This window comes from Anas acuta, chromosome 10 (assembly GCF_963932015.1).
Source record: "Anas acuta chromosome 10, bAnaAcu1.1, whole genome shotgun sequence".
Classification (NCBI taxonomy): Eukaryota; Metazoa; Chordata; class Aves; order Anseriformes; family Anatidae; genus Anas; species Anas acuta.
The window spans coordinates 2,540,764-2,561,868 of NC_088988.1; the positions used below are offsets into that span (position 1 = coordinate 2,540,764).

The following is a 21,105-nucleotide window of genomic DNA, read 5'->3' on the forward strand; positions in this document are numbered from 1 at the left end:
TCCCACCCCTCGCAGCCCTTCCAGCCGGGCTTTGCGCCCCAGCCCCAGGAGCTGAGGGAGGGGACCCCCTTCTTCCCATAGCCCCCCCCCCCCCGGGATTTACGGACCCCCTTTTGGCTCCGAGGGGTCTCGGGGATGCTGCTGCCCCCCCCCAGCTGCGGGGTGCCCGGTTTCGGAGCCCCACCAAGTGTCTGCGGGGGGGAACTGCAGCGCGCAGGGCGCCCCGGTGCCGGGTGCTGGGGGCAAGCAGAGGGGTGGAAACACCCCCAGCACCCCAAAAAATCCCTGGGGGGCACGTCCCCGTCTGCTCTCACACGGGGGAAAGCCGCAGAGGTGGGCTGGGTGCAGGTGGGGCTGCAAGGGGGCCCCATCCAGAGGCAGGGACCCTGCGGTGGCTGTGCCCCGGGGGGGTCCCTTTGCTTCCCCAGGCTGGGGGGTCCTCGTAGAGCCCTACAAGGAAGGCATCGCCATGAGTTTGGGCCTCTCGTCCCATGGGAAGTGCCTAAGGACCCGTGGCAGACTCGTGTCCCATCACAAATTTAGGCTCCGAGGGATGCACCCCCCCACTCAAGCATTTGATTTTATCCTTCTCGAAGGCTTCGCAGCCGAAATGGGAAGATTCCCGTCGAGGCAGATGACTTTTTATTGTCGTGTATGATAATATTATTATTTTTTATTATTATTTCTCCCTCCCCTGCCCGTTTTACAGCAGCACAGGGACGCAGCTGGGAAGCATCGCAGCTCCTGCTTCAGGGGGGGGCTCTCGCTCCTCTCTCCCACCCCACTGTGTCTGGGCAAGGTCACTGCAGCTCCTTGGCTTGGCAAACTCATTTTCACCGTGCCCATCTCCCCTGGCTTCCCAAAATCTGCTGAGATCAGCCGTGAGCAGTCCCTGGGCTCAGCCCAAAGCATCCCTCTGGGAGGGATTTTTTTTTTTTCTGGGAAGCTCTCTCCAAACCCCAAAACCTGAGGGCACGTCCCAGCTGGGAGCACAGGTGGAGAGCTCCAGGTGGCTTTTCCCTTATAAATAGGGCTGTGCTCCCTCTGCTGCTAGCCAGGATCCCCAGGGGGCATTTTTATTATTTTTTTCTACATCTCCCCAGTGAAACTGGGCATTTTCTGCTGTGACCGTGAGAGAGAAGCCCCAGGGAGCTGGGTGAGAGCTGGGGCCTCTCATGTCACCTCCACACCAGGATGTTTTCTCCTTCCTTTGGCTAAACACAAGCAAACAGCTCCCAGTCCTCCTCCTGCCCAGGGCTGGATGCTCGAGGAGCCCTGCAGATACACCCAGGGCTGTGGCACAGACAGAAAAGAGATGGCCACGGGGCTGGCAGCCAGCAAAGCCTCTCCTTCACCGAAGGGAGGCAAAATTGTGCAGCTTTCCTGGGCTGGCCTCTCCCCAGCATGCTGACGGGGCTGTTTGTGCTCTTCTTTTATGATCCGCAGGGCACGAGGGAACTCGAGAGGATCCGGATCCTGACGCAGGCAAGGACGAGGATGCTCAGCTGTGCTAGCAGGGAAGTGAGCTTCCCAAGATGACACCGTGTTCTTTTTTTTTCTGGTTTCTTTCTTTTTTTATTATTATTTTTTCCCTGCCTGCTGGCGGCGACAGAATATAAAAGGATCCTGAGCACCGCGTGCCTGGTGCGAGTGCGCAGGGCGAGATGTTCGACGTGCTGGATAAATGAGCAGGAGGGAGGTGTCGGCCACGGGGGGGCTCTGGGTTGTGTTTGTACAAGCAGAGCTGCCAAATGTCCCCGTCCCCAGCTCTGCAGGGATGCCTGCACCATCCTGACCCCAGGGGCATGGTTAATCCCCAGCTGGGGCGGCCTCGTGGCTGATGGAGAGGACGGAGAGCCGGGGGGGTGCTCCTGGGTTGCACCCTGAGGCTTGGCCCCCGCCTCCCCTTCATTTCGTGGGGATGCTGAGCCCTGCTCCGCACATCTCCCAGGTTGTGCTCATTGCCCAAACAGCCCGGAGATGTTCCATAAAGGGCTTCACCTCCCGGCTCTGACTCAGACATCAAGCGCAAATATCGTGCGGCTCCCCCCGTGACACGCAGCTGAAGCTTGTGCTGTGTTTTTCTGGCCGCTTTCTCGCGGTCGCTCGGCTGGAAAGCTCGCTCAGGCAGCAGCAGCAGAGCATTTAAGCAGAGCACCGTGGCTTTTCCTGCCCGGCCCTTTGCAGCTGCCAGGGAAAACCAGAAGCTCCTGCCCTTTGCCGCTCCAAAGCTCTCATTTCCCGCAGGGGGGTGGAACACCCGCAGCTCACCCTCCGGCACAAAAAGCCCCCGCTTTATGGGCACGGCACGGCACGTGTCCCCCTGCGGCACACCCGGCTGCGTTGGGGACAGGCTGTCCCAGCCTCCTGCTGGCTCTGGTGGCACCCGCAGCCTGCGGGGACAGCTTGTGCCAGCGAGGACAGAAAGCGTTCTGCGACGCGCTTCGCTCTTGCAGCGCGCGCGCGTGACTGCGAAACCTTCCCCCCCCCGCTGCCAAATTCATCCTGAGGTTTGCGGCTCGGAAAGCCAACGCGTCTCTTTCTTCTTTTTAATTGCTATAATTTGTCCGGCTCATGGCGAGGCTCGGCTTTGAGCCCCCCCACCCGGTGGGTTTATTTTGGGTTTTGTGCCGCACGGAGAGCAAGAAGCGCCGCGGACCCGCGTGGGGCTCGTTTTGGAGTCATTCCTGTGCCCCCCGTGGGACTCCCCTGGTGAATAAAGCTGTGTGGGATCAGAGGCAAAAAACCACAGCCTGGGAAATTTCTGCAGAGGAGGGAAGGGGGGAGATTGCTGCTAGCAGGCGAGCGGCGGGGCTGATTGCTCCTCTCGTGCTGGGGCTCATTAACGGGGGGCTGGATGGAGGGCAGAGCGCAGCACACACAGAAGGCTTTGGGGCAGGGGCTGCTGCCCCCTGCCCGGGGAGGATGTTTGGGGCCATTGGGGTGCTTGTCTGGGGGTCCTGCCTGACCCCAGCATCCTCCCGTGGCAGCCAGGCCCTGGGATGCTTTTCTCCCTCTCCTGGAAGAGGCCGGAATCTGAAGTGCGCAGGGCAGGAAAAGCTGAAGGCTGATCCTCGGCTGGGAGCAGAGGGCACGAAGCAGCACGGATCCTGGGATGGGGATGGGATGGGGATGGGGCTGTGGTGGGACACGTCCCCCATCCCGTTCTGCTGTAAGCAATGCCCCAGCCCAGGGGGACCTCCCGGGACCTGCCCCATGTCCCGGCTCCCCACACCCTTCCCGGGGTGCCCTGGGGTCCCCACAGCTCTCCAACCCTGGGGACCCCCTCCAGAACCCCTCGGCTCTTTCTGTGGCATCTCACAGCTCTGCGTGTACATCCCCACTGTCCCCGGGGTCCTGCCAGCAATCCCCCCCCCCCAGGTGGCCTTGTTTTTGCTCGGCGAAGGCGGATGGGAGCCACCATCTTCCGAGCGCCGAGCGTTTTTAATCTCCTGCTCCCGCTCCGTGCAATTAACTCGATTCCCTCCCCTCGTTTCCTGCAGAGGTTTAATTAAAATGCATTGTTCGCCTCGCCAATTATTTGCTCTGTCCCCCGGATAACCTCTGTGCAGCGGCTGGGTTGCTGGTGGTTTTTTTTTTTGTTTTTATTTTTTTTTCCACCCCCCCCCTTGTTGCCAGCCAGGTTTCTCCCCTCTCCCCCTTGCAGCCTTTACCTGCCCGGGTGCTGAGCACCCCCTGGGCGCTGAGAGGGGGGGCGAGGAGCAGCGTGCCCCTGAGCAGCTGAAACAACAAGCCCTTGTTGACTTTCCTTTGAGCTCCCCGGCCCTCGGCAGCTGCTGCTCCAGCAGGTGATAATTGAAACCGGGCGCCGACCTGGATGGCGGCAGGGCTGCAGATTTCGCTCGGATTTCGTCCCCTTGGCGGTGGAAAAAAGGCACCGAGGCTCCACGTGGGGGCAAGAGGACACAGGGGGGGTGTTGGGGGCTGTGCCCCCTTTAGCTCCGAGCCCAAAATGTGGCCGGATTGGGACCCGCAGGGTGCAGCCCCCCGAGGTGCCGCGAGGTCACCGAGGGAAGGCGAATTATTTCCTGGAGCCCTGTGTTTCGGGGAAGGGGTGCTCAGCATCCTAAAAATAGCGGGGCTGGAACTCTGAGATATTCCTGGCCATGCAGTGCTTGAATCTCCAGGCTGAATCTCTGAGCTGTTCCTGGCCACGCCGTGTTTGAAGCGGGGCCAAGGCAGCTGCTGCCGGGCGTCCCCCCGGCACGGCGCGCAGGTGGCCTCGGCGCTGGGACCGCAGCCGAGGTTTCGAGGTTTGGGTGAATTTCCTTCTGCTTCCTGTCCCCCCTGGGGGGCTTCCAGAGCCGGGGGGGCACCCGGAGCTGCCACAGGGTGAAATCCCAGGGGATGGGGTTTGCTGCATCCCGGCAGCACCAGGGTCCTCCCCAGCCGGGATGGGTGCGCGCACCCCGCAGCCCTCACCAGCTCCCTGCGCCGTGTTTTATTTCTTGGCATCACCTCCAGGTGTGAGGTTAACGGGGCAAATTCACGCTGTGGAAATCCGTCTGTCTGTCTGTCTGTCTGCCACCTGTGATCCTAAATCTGTGCTGCTGCCGTGCAGATTGCAGCCCTTTGGGGTTTGTCCTTGCGCTCTCCCCAGAACCCCCCTCTTGTATTCACTTTATTTTCTCCGCAATGATTTTACCCAGAGGGGACTCGGCTGGTCCTGCTCCAGCCTGGTCCCTGCGGGGCATTTCTCACGTGTTTCCGAGCGTGTTTCTTGTTTTGTTTTTTTCCAGGCTGGAGCCCCATGCGCCCGGTTGTTCCCGCAGCTGTGTGTGCGCCTCGTAATTGGGAGCTGTCGGCCGCGCGCCTCTCCCGTGCAGAGCAGAGGCCTGGACGCAGCGGGCGGGGATTGAGCCGCGATCGCTGCCGCCGGGGTGAGAATTTGACTGAAAATTTCATTTTTTCCCCCGCAAAGCGAGGAAGCAGGATCCCGGGAACGTGGCCACGAGGCCACCGTGACCTGGCCTTGCAGGGACCAGGAGCGGAGCTGGGGGGCTGCAACCTCCCCCCTGATCCCTGAACCCCCTCCTGCGGCATCTGAGTGTTTTGGGGGGGCGCACGGGTAGGTGCACGGCAGGAGCCCCCGATGCTGAGCCCCAAACCCTGTGGAAAGCATTTCCAAGGAGGAGCTGTGCTGCTGGGTGCGCAGAGGGGCTCCGAGGGGCTCCTGGGCCAGCGTGCGGGGCCCTGGCACGGAGCAGGGCCCATGGGCAGCTCCTGATGCTCACCCCAATCCCAAAATCCTAAACCCTAACCCCAACCCTAATCCTAACCCTAACCCCAACCCTTTCCTGGGGAACCTGTGGCAAATCAGGAGCTGCCCGTTTTTGGGCCCCATTAGGGACAGGTGGCACTTTTGGGGTGATCCCTGCCCCATCCCACAGCGGGGTGGGTCAGTGCCCCCACGGGGACGGTTTTCCTGAGCGGCCGCCAAGCCCAGGGAGCCGGCCCACCCTGAGCAGGGGGCGTCTATTTATGGGCTGAAAAAGGAAAAGCGTCCAACTGCCGAAATTGGCAGCGCATCCCCTGACTATAATAAACAGCTTCCCTTCCAAGGTCCCTGGCTATTTTCTCTCTGTTTTGGCTTGGCTAGGAAGATTTATTTTGTTTGCTGCTGGGATTTTTTTTTTCTCTCCTTCCTTCTTTGGAGGTGCTTAAAGAGCACGAGACCCCAAACCCATGCTGGGTTGGCGACCCCCAGTTGGCGGAGGCAGCAGTGCCACCCACTGTTGTTGCATCCCTTAAAATTGGGCGTTTTCAGGTGGATTCAAAGCCCAGCACAGACCTGCGGGACTCAGGGCGCTGCTCAGGGCTCCGAGGACGTGTACATCCAGGGTATTTTATAGGCGATAAATCCCAAACAAACAGGAAAAAAAAACCCAGACCTCTGCGAGGGGTGAGCTGGGTGCCGTGGGGGCCCCCGGCCAGGCCACGGGCTGAGCAGCTGCACAAGGCAGGGTGCGATGCCGAGGCCGTGTCAGTGCCCCGGGCTCCTTTGGTGTTTGCATTCCTGGTTCCAAAATAGCTGGGCGAGGAGGAGGGGGGTGGATAAATCCATACGGGCGCTTGTTTTGGAGACCGATTTAGACACAGCCTCGCCAAATGGCCCGGAAAGCCCGTGTCCTGCCTGGTCCCCGAAACCCCCGCTTGTTAAATCCCAATGAGCAGCTCAGATATTTGGGAGCGGGGTTGGGTTTTGGGTACAGCCCCAGCACCAGGCTGAAAATCAGACGGGAGCCCCCGATTCCCGTGCGCCCGTGCCCCCGCTTCCCGGCGCTGGCTCTGCGGCGGGGTTCAGGTGCTGGAAGCGGCTCTCCCTCTTTCTGCCTTTGCAAACCCACCCCAAATCCGAGCCTTCCCAGATGTGCTGCCAACGCGGCGAGCCAAGGCCCCCCTCGGGCTGATCTCACCGGGTTCCCTCCTCCCTTGGCTGCTCTCAGCGTTTATTCCATTTATCTCTGGCCCAGCCGCTGCTGGCGGTGCCAGGGCAATCCATCAACCCCCCCTTCCCTAAGGCACAGCGTGTGCGCCCCCACGGCCAGCTCGGAGCCTGCTGAAGGCATCGATCCCCCTGCTCCAGGGCCGTCTGAGCTGCTGCATCCCCAAATTAATGGGGGCTGGCGGTGTTCCTGGGGGGGGGCGGCACCTCCCCATGGCACCCCAGGGCTCCGTGCGTGACCCCAAATGCTCATCTGCAGCCCCAATTTCTGAAAGCTTGAAGAAGTGGGGTGATCCTGGGGGGTGGCTACGCCAGGAGCTCCTAAATGTCTTGGGTTGAGCCCCTCTCCCCTAATACAAGGGGTGCAGCCCCATCCCGACCCCGCACAGGAGCCGTGCGCACCGCGGGGAGCAGGATCAGCCCTTCCTCGCCCCCACCCCCGGGGATGCACGGCCCCGGCGGAGGGCTGGGATGTGTCCCCAGCGAGCTGCAGCCCCAGGAGCTGGCGCAGCCCCGAGCCAGGTTTGGGAGCAGGGCGCAGGAGGCTGGCGAGGGCTCGCCTTGGCAGAGCCACGCGGGGAACAGCTTGCGGCACCGCGCTCCCCCCGCGGGCGCCTGCTGGGGTGCGTTCCCTAACCTTTCCTGCCTCCGTTCCACTCCTGCCTTTCTCTCTCTCTCCCTCTTTTTTTTTTTTTTTTTTTTTTCCTCTTCCCCTAACTGTAAATGCGCCATAAAAATGGATCAAATTGCTTAAATCACTGTCATTAAATCAGTGTGAGTCCCCCCTCCGCCCCTGTGCTCGAAGCCTGGCAGAGAACATTTGTTCCAAAGGCTGAACAGCCGTCTTATTGCTCTGAAAGCATATTTGCTGCTTGATGGAAGGAGGAGAGGGGGAGAAAAACAGCCTGCAAGGGGAGAGGGAGGGGGGGGCGAAATCACCGGGGCCTGCTTCTCCTTGGACACGCGCGCTGGAGGGGGGAGCGGGGACCGTATCCTGCGGGCTGGCTCCTGGGGAGGTGGTGTGGCAATGTGGGGACATGGGATGGGGACAGCCAGGGGCTGGTTTTGGTGCTGGAGGGGGTGCTGCAGTGGGATCAAGCAGGGAGTGGGACGCAGCTCCCATCACCACGGGTCTGGGGAGGTGACGTGTCCCATGTCTGCCACCTGGGTGCCACCAGCACCCCGTGGCGTGCTGGTTTTTGGGCTCCCCAGCACTAAAACCTCCCGATTTTGGACCGGAGGGGAATTTAATGAGGTTGGAGGTGCTGCTGGACGGCTCAGCCACCCGTTTGGAGCAGAGGCGAGGCCGAGCGCAGGAGCTGCTGCGTGCTCCCTGGGATGGAGCCGCGTGGGGGGAACGCAGGGAGGCAGAAATGTTCCACCCAGGTGGTCCGGGAAATCCCTGCCGAGAGAAAGCAGGGCAGAAAACCCCGAGCAGAGCCGGGAGCTGGAGGCGGATCAAAGGCTGGGATGGGGAAGGGCGAGCAGCTCCGAAAGGCACCACCAAGCCCAGCTCGGAGGCATGGGACGTGGCTCCCTCCCCATCAGGACGGGATGGAGAGGTGGGAGCAGCCTCAGGGCCATTACAGGAAGGGTGTTTTTCCTCCAGCACCACGATCTGACCCCAAAAATGCTGTGCAATGGACCACGGCGGGGTGCACGGTGGTGGAGCACCGCAGCCATCAGTCACAGCACCCCGGTGCTGCTCAGATCCTGGCCCAAAAGCCCTAAAAAAACCCACAAAGCTCGGAGGTGACGGCGCAGGGGCAGAGCCGGTGGGGCCGGGGAGCTTTGCTCCTGCCCCTGCCCTGGATGCAGTAGCTAAAAGCCAACAAAGCCGAAATGCAAAACAGCTCCGAGGGCTGGAGAGCTGCCCGCTCCGTGCGCCGCCAGATTAAAAAGCACCAGCTTGCAAAGGCTGCCTGCGGGGAGCTCAGCCTGCCCGAGGCACGGCTCCGCTCGGCTTCGGGAGGAGCTTCTGGGGCCAAGGGGGGCACGGAGCCCTGCAGGAGGGAGGGGAAGCCTCAGATCTGGTCCCGTTTGCCTCGTTTGGGGACCTCCGTGGGGCAGCGCCTGGCCGAGGGGGCTCTCTCCTCGTCCCCCCCAAGGGAGATGTCCGTGGAGGTGACCCCCGAGCATCCTGCTGCTTGCTGGGGACGCCCGGGACTGATCCTTGGCCCTGGTGTAAATCAGAAATACCTCCCCAAAACTTGGGGTAGCCTCTCCTGGTGCTGTGACGCTTCCACGTGGGAAAGCAGCGCCGGTAGGGCTAATCAGGGTTTATTTAAACCCATCGAACTCCGGAGGGATGGGCAGCTCACCCCTTCACACCTCTGCTCTGCTTTCTGAACCGCCTGCGGGCAGCCGAAATGTCTCGCCAAATGCACTGATGGAAAAAAAAAAAAAGGATGTTAATTCAGGGGAAGCAATTCCAGGCAGGGGCTCATCTCCGCAGCCACCACCAAGGGAAGGAAATCGTTCAGCTAAAGCCAGGAGCAGCGATTTTTTTTTTTCCTTCTGGATCCTCCTGGAGCAAAGCTCGGCTCACCCCGTGCCCAGCTCGGGGGTCCCAGTCCCACCGGTGCCCTCCCAGCTTTGCAGGGAGCTGGGTCCCAGCCACAGGAGCCCTGCTTTGGGTTGGTGAGTGTCACGTTAGGGGCTTGGCCACCTCCATCTACCAGGGAAGGGGATGTGTGCCAAGGAGGATGGCACAAATAGGGCCAGGCAGCGTGCTGGGACCAGATCCAGAGCTCGATCTCCCAGCTGAGCACCTCAAAGACCCGCTCAGCTCCAGCTACCCCGTACCACAAGCTGCCACAGCTGAGATTTCCTCCCTTTCCACCCCAAAAACGTGCCAAAAAGCAGAGACATTTCCCCAGCTCGAGCAAAATCCATCTTCCCATGAGCCTGAAGGATGCGGGCAGGCATCACACAGACATCTCTGCCCCGGGATGGGGACAGCAGCAGGGCGCACCGAGCTTTTTACCTCTCCACGCTGCCCACCAACCTCTCCGTGAGCTTCCCCAAGCTGTTGAGAGGTGGCCGGGCTCGCAAGCGCTGCTGGTTCCAGTCTGGAGTGGAAACCCTGGATGGGAAGCACACGGGAGGAAGACCTCGGGGAGGAAGGAGGCTGCAGCCCGGCTCCGGCTGCCTGGGAACCTCTCGGGCTCCGGCTTTATCCTGCTGAGGCCCCGTGGCTCCCACAGCGTGAGTTTGGCTCGAGCTGCACGGCGCAACGTATGGATCCAATCCATCTCCAGCAGAGCAGCCCCACAGCTCCAGCAGATGCAAAGTTTCGAGGAAATTGTGGCTTTTTTTTTTTTTTTTGCACGTGTCTCGAAGCTCTGCAGCCAAGCAGCATCTTTCCCCTCCACTTCCAGCTCTTGCTGGGAGGTAACGGGGGCAGCAGGCTGCTCGGCTCTCCTCGGGGAGGGGGTTTGCTGCCATTGCTGCCATGTCTTTATCTTAACCCTACAGATTTTTTCCCTTCCCTAGCGAGCTGGATGCTTTCTTAATGCTTATTGACGGGGTTTTGTGAGCATGATGCAGAGCCTGGATGCAGGCACCCAGCCGGCTCTGCCTGTCCCCAGCACCCCGCAGCCGATGCCACCGCCACGTAACCGGGGTCCCACGCGGCTCCCCCACCCCACAGACCCCACAGCACCACCCCAGCATCCCTCTTCCACGTGCGTTTCGGAGATTTCCAGGCCAGCAGCCAAAAATTGCAGCCTGGGAGCTGCAGGTTGCTGGTTTCTGGCTGAGACGGGCGAATCCTAGGGCAGAGGGGGGGAGCTGCGTGTGCTGCGCCTGCAATTACAGCTCGGGGCCGAGCAAGCTGCGGACTTTGCCTTTTGCTTTGCAGCCTCCGAGCCGCTGCTTGGCATCGATTTGTTTGGGAGAGGGAAAATATTGAGCTCGGAGCAGGGGCTGGCTGAGACAGGCACCTGTCGGGACGGAGAGCTGCTGCCAGGGGGGGCAGAGGAGGGAGGTTATCATCCCCTTGGGTGGGGGTGGATTTGATTTATTTCCCATAAAGGAGCTGTCCCCTTTATTTCCCATAAAGGATTTGGCTTGGCTGAGGGTCTGCAGGCTCCGGGAAGCAGCACATGGGATGGGATGAGCTGGGGAGCAGGGGGGTGCTGAGCACACCCAGCACCTTCCGTGCACGCGCCCTGCACACCACGGGGACACCAATTTCCATCCCCTTGCCATGGGGTCCTCCACGCCACCCCCTCCCCACCCTCCCTGCGTGCTGCACGCTCTCCTTTTTTCCCATTTTTTGCTTTTTTTTCCCCCCAATAACAGCAGGGGGGGCCCTGCTGCGCTCCCTTCCCCTCCTGCCCGCTGGGTGCCCCGAGGGGTCCCTGCCCCAGCTCCGGGTGTCGCAGCCGGGCTGTCCCCGCTGTCCCCAGCCCTGGGCCACCAGAGGGCAACAGTGACCTTTGCAACCGCCTGGCCCCAAGGTCTGGGGCCGAATGGGGGCTCTGGGGGTCCCTTGGGGGGCAAGTGGGTGCAGGGGTCCTTCCCCAGGAGCTGGGGGCTCTCTGTGGGGAGCTGGAGAGGGTTGGGGAGGGTTGTGCTTGATCCTATCCATGGCAGCCCAGGTGGGCATCGTTATCCTAGATTTTGGGGTCCAAGGTGGGCATCGTCACCTATCAGCAGGACCCCAGGTGGGCCCTGTTACCCCAGCACGGGTTATATGGCCGGGGGAGCTGCTCTGCTCCTGGATGCCGAGGGTCTTGCTGGTAACGTGTGCTTCATCGTGCATCCTCTGGCACCGTGGGCACGGCTTCAGGTGAGGAGCACTGAGCTGTTTGGGGCACAATTTGTGCCCGTGATGCCTTGTTGAGGGCTGGGCAGCACGAGGTGGGTGCAGTCACACCCAGCTCAGCTCTAATTTGGGGACCGAAGCCGCACACGTGCCAAAGAACCCGAATCTTAGCCTGGCTTTGAACCAACCCCCCAAATTTCCAGCTGCAAACCTCTCCGCAATCACCTTCCCGGAGCAGCCGGCAGCCTGAAGCTGGAGCTTTTTTAACACCCCAGCTCGGAGCTTTGGCCCTGCTGAAGGTCAAAGCCAGCGCGGTCGTTAGCGATCGCATCGACTTCCCATTAATGCCACGGTGCTGCAGGGCGAGGGGGGGGGGGCTGGCGGCTGCTGTCCTGCTCCCCCCACCAACCCAGGGGGGGGGTCCCTTCGATCTGCCCGCAGCCGGGGGAGCCCGATCCATTTTCTGTGCTGAATGGGAAATGGTTTTGAAAGGCTGAGCCTCAAATTAGCTATCGACTGGCTGCCGAGCCTGCCGCGGGCGGGGGCGCGCTCTCCATCGCCGTGCACACGCGTGTGTGAGTGTGAGCGGGCACGGGGGGGGGTGCTGGCTGTGCCAGGGGGGTGCTGGCACCCCTGCTTGTGCATTTTGGAGCACGCAAAACGATGGCTGGGCTCGTGGTCAGGTTTTCCCCAGGGAGCTGGAGCCGTGCACAAGGCTGTGCGCTCCTGCTGGAGGCGAGGCGGCTCGGGCTGCGACCCGGCTGTCATGCTCCGGTTAATATTAAACCATTAAATGTGCTCGGCTCCTGAGAGAGGGGCTGCTCCGAGCCTTAACCCTGAGCCTGCTGAGCCACCACCGAGGAGCACTTTGGGGAGCAGCAGCACCCTCTGTGCACATCCTCGCTTCCAGATATTCCCTTGCCTCTTTTTTTTCCCCTTTTCCTGCCCCCTTCCCCGGTCAGAAATTCAGGGCCACCCCGCGAACTGTATTTTTTTGAAAGCCCATTCATCCGAAATCCCGTGATACCCCACCAAAACGGTGTTTGAACAAACTGGAAATTGTGCTTGAAAGAAAACACAGCTGTTTAATCACAGCCCGGGTGCGAGGCAGCCCCCGTCATGTGAGCGGCAGGAGCTGGGTGCTGACTGTGTGTTTGGCCTCTGATCCCCTTTAATCTCCGCAGTCAAAGGATTTGGGTTTGATTCTCTTTTTATTTCCCCACCCGGCCTGGAATCTGCAACCAATTTGTTGTTGTTGTTTGGGAAATAAACCCCAGGGAGCGGGGCTGGATCCGGCACAGCCCGAGCCGGGCTCGCACCGGCTCTGCCTCCGCCACGGCTCCGCCGCCTCCCGCCTGCCCCCGCGCCAAAAATCTGGTTTCCCTTCGCCCCGTCCCGCTCGGCTCTTTTTTTTTTTTGGCTGCTCTTCCCTCCCCGCCTGCGAGGAGCCGATGAGTTTTGCATCTGCTGCCACATCTGTTTTACCCATCGGGGCCGGGCTTCAGCTGGGAATGGGAGCCCGGAGGCGAGCCGGGGCTTGGCGAGGCTTCCTCTGAGACCCCCCCCCTCCTCTCTCTCTGGGAGGAATTAAGTGCGAAGAAATGCGTGCCAGCAGCTGGGCACCCCGCCGGGGGCTCAGAGCCCTTCGGAGGTGACAAATCTTTTGGGGCACGGGGGCAGCGATGCTCGGAGCGAGCCCAGCCCGTGGGGTGCTGCCGGCACCCACCCGGGGCTGGAAATGCGCCTGGGGCAGGATGAGGCCGGGCTGCTTCGTGGTGATTTTCCTTGGACCAGGAGCATTTGGTGAGGCCTTGGTGGTCGCCTGGTGGGGAAGCAGCGATGTTTTTGCAGATGAAAGCCCCACATTTAGCCCTGCTATGGTTCCACCGCCTCCAGCCCTGGGTTGAGCATCCGCGGTGGCTTTTTGGCAGAGGGGGATCCAGGAGCAGCAAGCAAAAAGGCAAATAAAACCCCAGATCTGGATGGAAGGAAGGAAGAACAAAGCTCCTGGGCCATCCTGGGGCTGCCCCCAAGCCGTGGTGGCAGGGGCTGGTGCCCCATGGGATGAGCTCCTTGGGCTCCAGCAGCTCGCTGCCCACCCAGATGTGATTTGGGGTGGCCCCATGCCGCTGGGACACCATTCAGGAGCCCGGTGGCTCATTGGGGCACGTCCCAAATGGCTGCTTGGCCCCCCCAGGACTTGTCCCCTTCTGGTTTCCCCCCGGGGGCTGCACCAGCTTTGCGTTTCGCTCCCCTCCGCCGCTCGCAGCGCCCCGTGCCATAAGCTCTCCAGTCAAACATTAAATCCTTTGTCTGGTTGGGAGCGCGGAGCAGACCATTTAGGAGGAATTAGTGGTTACATTGAAAGGGGAAAATAAGGGCTCCTGGGTTAAATGCACTTTAAATGTCTTAATAATTGCAATTGGCCAACTTGTTCCTCCCTGGAGCCAAAAGCCTGTAATATGGGAAGCTTTTCTCTAATCAAGAGCAGCACTGATACCTTCTGGAGGAAGCCACATAGGATGGAGAGAATTATTTCCCCGAGCTCAGCCACCCCAGCTGCCTGTCTGTCATCACACCGCCACCAGCCCAACCCATGGGGTCACCACCACCACGGGGCTGGGCACGGCTCCGTGACACCTGCGTCCCCACAGACCCTCTGCTGTGAGCCGGGGGGGGCTTTTCCCTTGTGGATCAGGACCCCCGGGTTGTCCCCAAGCTTGGCCACGTGCCGGTGCCATCCAGGTGGCCGCAGCCCAGCGCTGGCTCCAGCCACGCCATCCATCAGCGGTGACAAGCTCCTGCTGCAAGGAGCTTTTGTTGGCACCCCTCGGCACGGGGAGAGAGGGGGGGGCTCTGTGACAGCCTTTTAGGGCTCGGAGCAGCCCCCCCTCTGCCTGCATGGGGAGGGAGGAGGTGAAAAGGTGCGGCTCGGAGGGGGCTGGAAGCGAAGCGGCTTTTAATTTATAACGTGGCCGAAGGAGTAATGGTAGCCAAAAAAGATAAAGATGCCGGAATAGCTGGAATTCTCCAGCCGCTGTGACTCCAAAGGGTAAAACCGCTGGAATGTGTGTGTGTGTGTCCTGGGGGGGCCGTGCCGGACCCCCAGCACCTCCCCTGCCCCAAAATGGGGAGGCTGCAGGGGTGCCGGGGGTGGTGATAGCCCCTCGTGCCTGCACCACTGCAGCTTTCAGGATCTGCCCGTGGGGGTGCAAGGCTGTAGCTGCCCTCATTTCCCCCCCCCCCCCCTTCCCTCCCCAGCTCCCTGCTGGGTTCGGTGCCCTGCGGCTGGGTGAGGGCAGGCTCGGAGGCGCTGGCGGCGAGGAGCGGGTGCCAGAACGGCTCCGTGTTTGGGCTCAGGGTTTCTGTGAAGCGCAGGAGGAATTGAACGGCTGCCCAAGGAGGGCGGTTCGGGCTGTTCCTGCCCTGGAAAGCAGAAAGCACGGGGGGGTGCAGCTCCTGGGGAGCCAGCGGAATGGATGCAAGCAGCCCCTCGTGGCGCAAACCGAAGGGGGGCTGCTCACGGCGCAGCCCCTCGGTGCTGGGGGTGGCGAGGGGCTGTAAGGATGGGGCTGTACGGATGGGTTCTGCCCTTCTGCGAGGTCTTCTGCCTCTCGTGTTTCTCGGCTGGGGGGTAACCTTCAAGCCAGGCTGGCCTTTAGCACCTGGCCGCATCGCTCAGCGCGCGGGGGGCTGCTGCGCCCAGGGCGAGCGCGTTCCCATCTGCTCCCTTCCCTCTCCCCGGTCCGGTTACAATAGCCCATTCACAAAACCAGCCCGGGTCATAAAGCAGGGGCATGGGGCAGGGGAGGAGGGAAAGAGCTCTGAAAACCCCCTCCAGATAGGGAAAAGGCAGGCAGAACCCTCAGTGCTGGTGGAGAAGGAGGGGGGGAAAAAAAATGCATCCGTGCCCACGGCGCTGCTCAGGGGTGCAGCGATGCCTCGGGTGGGGAGATTGGGGATGGAGCTGGTGCCGTCTGTGCTGCTCCTGCAGCCATCTGCTCCTCGTGGAGCCAGCAGGGATCAGGCTGTGGAGGAAGGGGCCACGATGGAAGCTGTGGGAAGGGGTCCCGGGGGCGGCACGAATCGCCCTCGTACCCCTGGGGAGGTACCCAAAGGGGATGGGTACCTCCCCGGGGGTATCTTGTGGAAATGCTGCCCTGAGGATGCTCGGTGGGAGCTGTTTGTGTCCTGGCTCCGTGCTGGTGTCCCTGGGGTCTGCCTGGAGCCGGCGGGGGGCTCAGCCCCAGCGCATGTGGGCTGGGGAGGGAGGTGCTGGAGCCAAGGGAGGCGCTGAAGCCGCGATGTGCAGGGTCCGGGTGTCTGCGGGCAGAGGCGGTGATTTACCTCCCGGCAGAACAAGGAGTCCCTGTCTGGTGCTGGCAGAGGAGCTGGGGCGGGCGGCTCAGCTCCTGTTTCCACAGGGGGGGCTGGAGCAGGATCGGTGCTGCGGAGCCAGCATCCCCTGCCCCGAGCCTGGATACACGGAGCTGAGCCCCGTTCCTGCTTAGGGAGCGCTCGGTGGGAGGAAAAGGGGATCTGTGGAGCCCTGCTGGGTGGGGAAGGGGGGAGAAAAGCGTTAAACCCAGGGATAAAAAGCTGCCAAAGTGAATCCCAGGGGATGAGAGAGCCGTGGGGGGGCAGGATGTGGCTGTGTGTGCCCGCAGCTGGCATCGCTGTGGGTACTGGGATTTGTGCCTGGGCGAGGTGTGGGTGTGGGGTGGTGCTGGGGTGTCCTGGAGCCAGCTGAGCCCCTGTGCAGCTGAACTTCCCAGGCCTTTTAGAGGCAGAAATCCTCCTTTTCTCCCAAAACGTGAGCCCGAAAGCACGGTGGCTGTGGGGTGCTGCGCCCTTCGAGGCGAAAGGGGAAAAAGGAAAGGAGTGAAGCAGGGGCTGAGCTCACCCCCCTGTATAATTAGAGCAGAGCCACAGCAGCGCTAATATAATCGCTGGAACAGGAACTCTTCCAGCCGCTTGCCTGCAAGACAAAAGGGTTTGGGATTTTTTTTTTTTTTCCCCCCATGGCTTTATTGTTCTGGGAATACCCGGCGCCCCGGCTCAGGGCCCTGTCAGACAGATGTCAGCATCCCGGCCTCCCCAAATCCCAGCCCCTGGCTGCCAGGCCCCCCTCGCTGTCCCTTTTTGTCCCCAGGGGGGGAATCTTTGCCCCATGGCAGAGGTTTCCTGGTGCGCTCGTGTGCCGTGAGCGTGCACCGGAGGGCACCTCGGTGGATGCGCCGAGGAAGGTGATGGATGGAGCTGTTTTCCCTGCTAGAGGCTTGCTTTGCTGCTGCAAAAGCTCAGCGTTATTTTACCCGGGGTAAGTAAAACCACAGAGCTTTCCTGCAGCAAAAGCCTCCGGCGAGGCTCTGCAGCTGCGCTGCGCTCAGCTCCTGCAGCCCCGGGAGGGTGCCCGTGGCCTGTCTCGGGGAATTATCTCCCGGTGCCATTGAAGTGACTCATCCCTGCTCTGTTTTCACCCCCAGACAGCTCGCAGGCACTGCTGAGCCTTTTTCCTGCTTTTTAAGCTCGAGCTGAGGCTCCAGCCTTTGAAACGGCAGCGCCGTCCCCGAGCTGGGACCGCAGGTAAAAATAACGCCGGGGAGAGGAAAGGGGACTTTCCATTTTTAGTTCGGCTTCTGAAAGTTCTGCTTTTTGCTGCGTCTTCAGAGCCTTGCAGGGGAGGCTGGTTCCCGTTGTCCCCCCTCTCCCCAGGCCGCTGGTTGGAGGCAGCGGGGAGCAGCGCGCGGCTCGCTGCCCGAGCGCAAGGGAGCGACCTTGCCAGATGGGCAGCGTGTCGTTTTGCAGCCCGCGGTAAATAATTTCTGCCCCGTAATCTGTTAACAAACGAGAGCTCCGTGCCGGCTGTAACGTGATGCTGGGGGCGTCACGTCCCCAGCCACCTGGGCACTGCGCCGCTCAGCACCGCCCGTGCGCTGCAGCGGGGAGCCTGCCCTGCTGCTGGTATTCCTCCTGAATCCTGCAAATCTGCTTTTTTTTTCCAGCAGTTACGCATCAATGTGCCTGTAGGGAAAATTTACCGTCAAAATGTGTTGTGATTGTGGCTCTGCAACCTGAGATTTCCTCTTTTTTCCACGTTTTTATCATGGTAAACGTGCCCACCGATGCTCCTAATGCTCCTGGAACTGCCCGGTGGGTATTGGTTTCAGGGAAAGGCCCCAGTCCGTGCTTTTAATCCTGCTGAGCTCCTGTCCTTGATGCTGTACAGCAGCAAGGAGTTCCCCAGGTTAGCACCGAGCTGAGGGGATGGAACCAAAGTGAAATATTTGCTGTCCTTGTGCCCCCGCAGGCTCCCCCTTTGGGAACGCACCGCGCGGTGTCTCCCCCTCCCTAATTCTTCATCCTCCTGCAGTTCCTTGGTCAGGACCCCCAGGGGTTTCTCCTCCTTTCCCTGCCTGCTCTCGCCCTCCTGTGCTCTACAGCTCTGCTCAGCCCCAGCCCCCTCTCCCCTCGCCTTTGTTTCCCTTTTTGGTTTCTCCCCTCCCCAGCGGTGCGCAGTGAGAGGAGCGCTTTGCATCGACCCGCCTGCCGCCACGCTTGGCTCTCCTCCCCCGGGGATTTCGGCTCATTCGAAGGAGGAATCGAAGGAGGAATCGTTCGCAACCACCTCCTGTGTGCAAACACCCTCCCTGTGCATTATTCTGTGAGAAGAAAAACTCTCTGCTCACCGTGGAGCTTGGCGCATCCAGGCCCCCGTGCAGGGAGAGAGGGGCCTGGGCTGAGCATCCCAAAGGATCCCAATTTTTTGGGGGCATGGCAAGATGCTGAGGGCACCCAAAGGGGTGATGGGGCCACCCAACTACCACCCCCCAGCTGGTGATGGTGGCGAGGTCCCCAAACTGCTGGACTGACTTAAATTTTGAAAATACCCAGATTCTGAGAGTTTTCCTTGCTCCTCCAGGAGACCTGAGCAGCCGGGGAGATGCCGCCCATTCCCTGCATCCCTAAAAAAAAAAACAATGAGGAGGTTGGTTTGAGGCCTGGGGGCTTTTTCCATGGCTGGGGTGAGGGTTGGGGGGTCCCTGGGCTGAATTCTCCAGGCGCTGGCTGTCCCTGTGCTGGGGCACAGCGCTGCTTTGAAAATCCCCACGCAGCGCCGGGCTGGATCCGAGCGCTCCGGGACTTTCCCTTCTGCATTTGTCAGTGTCAGCAGGAGTAATTTCACAAATATGCTCGGAGCAGGGGTGGGGACTTCACCCAGACTTTACGTCAATGTAAACAGCCCTAATTGGTGCTGGAGCCTCATAATTCCAGGATTTCCCCCCCTCCTTGCCCGCGTGCATCGAGGAAATTCGCGGTGCCAAGGCAGAGCGTGCTTTCATTCATAAATCGCGGCAGGCGGGGGGCCGGGCGCGGGGCTTTGCTCTCCTTCCTTGCCTTGGGGGTGCTTTTTATTCCCTGCCGCCCCCCTTTTCTCCCCCAGAAAAAGAAAAAAAAAAAAAAAAAGTCTGACTTATCACTTTCTCAAAGCGGCGGCGGAAACGCATGCATGTTTAATGATCTGAGTGCTGGGAAAGGAGGGCTGGCGGGGCAGAACGGGGCCATTTACTGCTCAGAGGCCACCCCGGGGCTGCCTCCGAGGCCCCCGGGAGTCTTCCTGGCTTCTCGCAGGCGGTTGTTTTATGGCCCACGAGCTGGTTGTGTTCCTGGAACCCGCCTGGCTTTGGGGCAGGATCGCGTGCCCGCACCCAACCTGAGGATTGGGGGAGGCTGCAGGTCCCAAAGGTGGGGTTCCCCAAAAAAAAAACACAGGGTGAGGAGGGGTTGGGGAAAGGTTTTAGGAAGGATCCGGCACCTGGGAGCCCCCAGCTCCAAATCCTGGTGCCCTGGCACAGAGGTGAGGCCACCCATGGCCTTGGGGTGGGGGCTGCGTGCGCCTGGCTGGGTGCCCTTGGTTTGGGCACGGTGCTGAGCCTGGGGGTGCTCGGGGAGGTGCTGAGCACCCCGAGATATCTCAGCGGGGATGGGATCTGCCTCTGTGATTCCTGTGGGCTCCGGCTTTTTCCATGCATGTGTGGTTTCTTTTTTTTTTTCTTTTTGTCTTTTAAGGGCTTGGAGGAGGATCTGTTTGCCTGGGCAGCCTCCCCGTTTGCATTTCCTGGCCTCCGCCGGGCAGGATTCGCAACCTGGCTGAGCTGGAGCAGCAACAGGGGCTTGGAGGGGGGGTGCCAAGGAGGAGCCCCCCCCAAGCTTGGCTGCCCTGGGGAGGTCCCTCACTCCAGCAGCACGAAAATCTCCCCTTCGTATGAAATTGGGCTCCGAAAAGTGAAAAATTTGGCAGCAGCCGGGGCTGCGTTACGCTCGGCTGCAATCACAGCTGGTGGTGGCTGTGTCCCCTGACCCACAGCCAGGGGGTAGAGGGGTGTCCCCCCAAAAAAAAAACTGTGTGGGGCATCAGGAAAACTGCGTGGGCTGGAGAAAAGCCTTGGGGTCATGGAGCCTTGCCTAATTAATTAATGAGTGGTGGCTGTGCAGGCGCAGCATGGTGCTTGGGAGGTGCTGGGCTCCTTCCTCTACGCTGGTGGGTTCACACGGGTGATGGTCAGACCCAGCATGGGACGTGGCATCTTTGCCCCTTCTATCCATAACCAGGGCCTGAAGAGGCCAAATCCCATTTCTGTGGGGTTTTGCCACCCAGCCTGCAGCTCGGCTGCTGCCGTGCAGCGCTCCCCCTTGGGAGCAGCATCCCCATCCCAGGGGACCCTGAGAGCCGAAAAAACCCCACTCCCCCTCTAGCACCACCAACCCCAAACCCAGCAGGATGCTCCCCTGGGACAGGGGTCCCAGCACTGCCCCTTTACCTCTGCTCCCCCCAAGAGGAAAGCCCCGGGCAGCTCCAGCAGCCAGGCGGGGACGCGGTGCCCCAGGTGTCGCCCTTCCCGCGGGCACGCGCACCCCTCCGCCTTTGACATCTGGCAGATGTTTTCGGAGGGGCTGGTCAGTGGGAGAGGAGCGGGTTCGCATCCATCGGAAGCGCCATAAATCACGGCGATGGGTTTCTCAGAAGGGCTTCCAGCCAGGGCCATAAACATCTTGCCTTTGGCCAACACGACATCCGCGCGGCTCCCCAGCCGGCCGGCGCGAGCTCAGCGGCTCGCTCGCATCCAGCTAGCACTCAGCAGCTGATAACTTTTTTTTCTGTTGTTTCCCCCTTTTCTTCCAAGAGCGGAGCCGTGCTTCGATCTTAAAAAGCCCGAAAGGGCCCTCGGCCAGCAGCTGACAACCCGAGATGTAGGTTTTGCTAGCGGGGTGCTCGCACCGCTCCGGTGCCCCTGGTGCTGCCGCAGGGACACAGCCCCTTCCCAGCAAACAGAGGGCCCGGTGCCTCTGGAAATAAAATAATTTATTTCTACTTGCCGGGATGGCTCCCGCTTCTTGGGAAAAAAGGTAAAAAATAACAGCAACAAACCAAAACGTTGAGCACAATTGGATTTTTTTAAAGCGCAGTCATCCCCCTCCTCCGTCCTTCGCGGCGCTTTCCCACCAGCGGGGTGAGGAAATCGCCTTTTGCATCATTTTGGCTGCCACCCCTCGTGAGAGATGCTGGGTTTTAGACAAAAGAGCTGGAAAGGGGCTTCTGAGCTCACCTCGGCCCCGGGGCAGGAGGAGTTATTTCATAAGAGGTTTTAATAAGTGGCTTGGTCGAAAGAAAATGGCATGGAAAAAATTGTCGGGTGCCCTGGCCGCGCTGCGGAACATGAGCCCTTCTGGCAGGGAGGAGCTGCTGCCCTGCTGGGCTCTGTTTTAGGGCTGCTGGGTGCCTCGGGGCCCTTCTGAAAAGCCTGCAGAGGACGTGGTCGGATGGGGAAAGAGCAGATTGGGGGGGTTAATGGGGAGTTGGCAGTGC

At 60.9% G+C, this 21,105-nt stretch overlaps 2 long non-coding RNA genes across 2 annotated transcripts; both read left to right on the plus strand.

Annotated features, from left to right (window-relative positions):
- Positions 1 to 691: 691 nt before the first annotated feature.
- LOC137861945 (uncharacterized) lies at positions 692 to 5,582 on the plus strand. The gene is made up of 2 exons (XR_011099939.1): positions 692 to 4,598; positions 4,761 to 5,582. It is a non-coding gene; the product is annotated as an uncharacterized lncRNA (long non-coding RNA).
- A 5,338-nt stretch (positions 5,583 to 10,920) lies between these two features.
- LOC137861946 (uncharacterized) lies at positions 10,921 to 19,913 on the plus strand. The gene is made up of 2 exons (XR_011099940.1): positions 10,921 to 11,261; positions 16,724 to 19,913. It is a non-coding gene; the product is annotated as an uncharacterized lncRNA (long non-coding RNA).
- Positions 19,914 to 21,105: the final 1,192 nt, after the last annotated feature.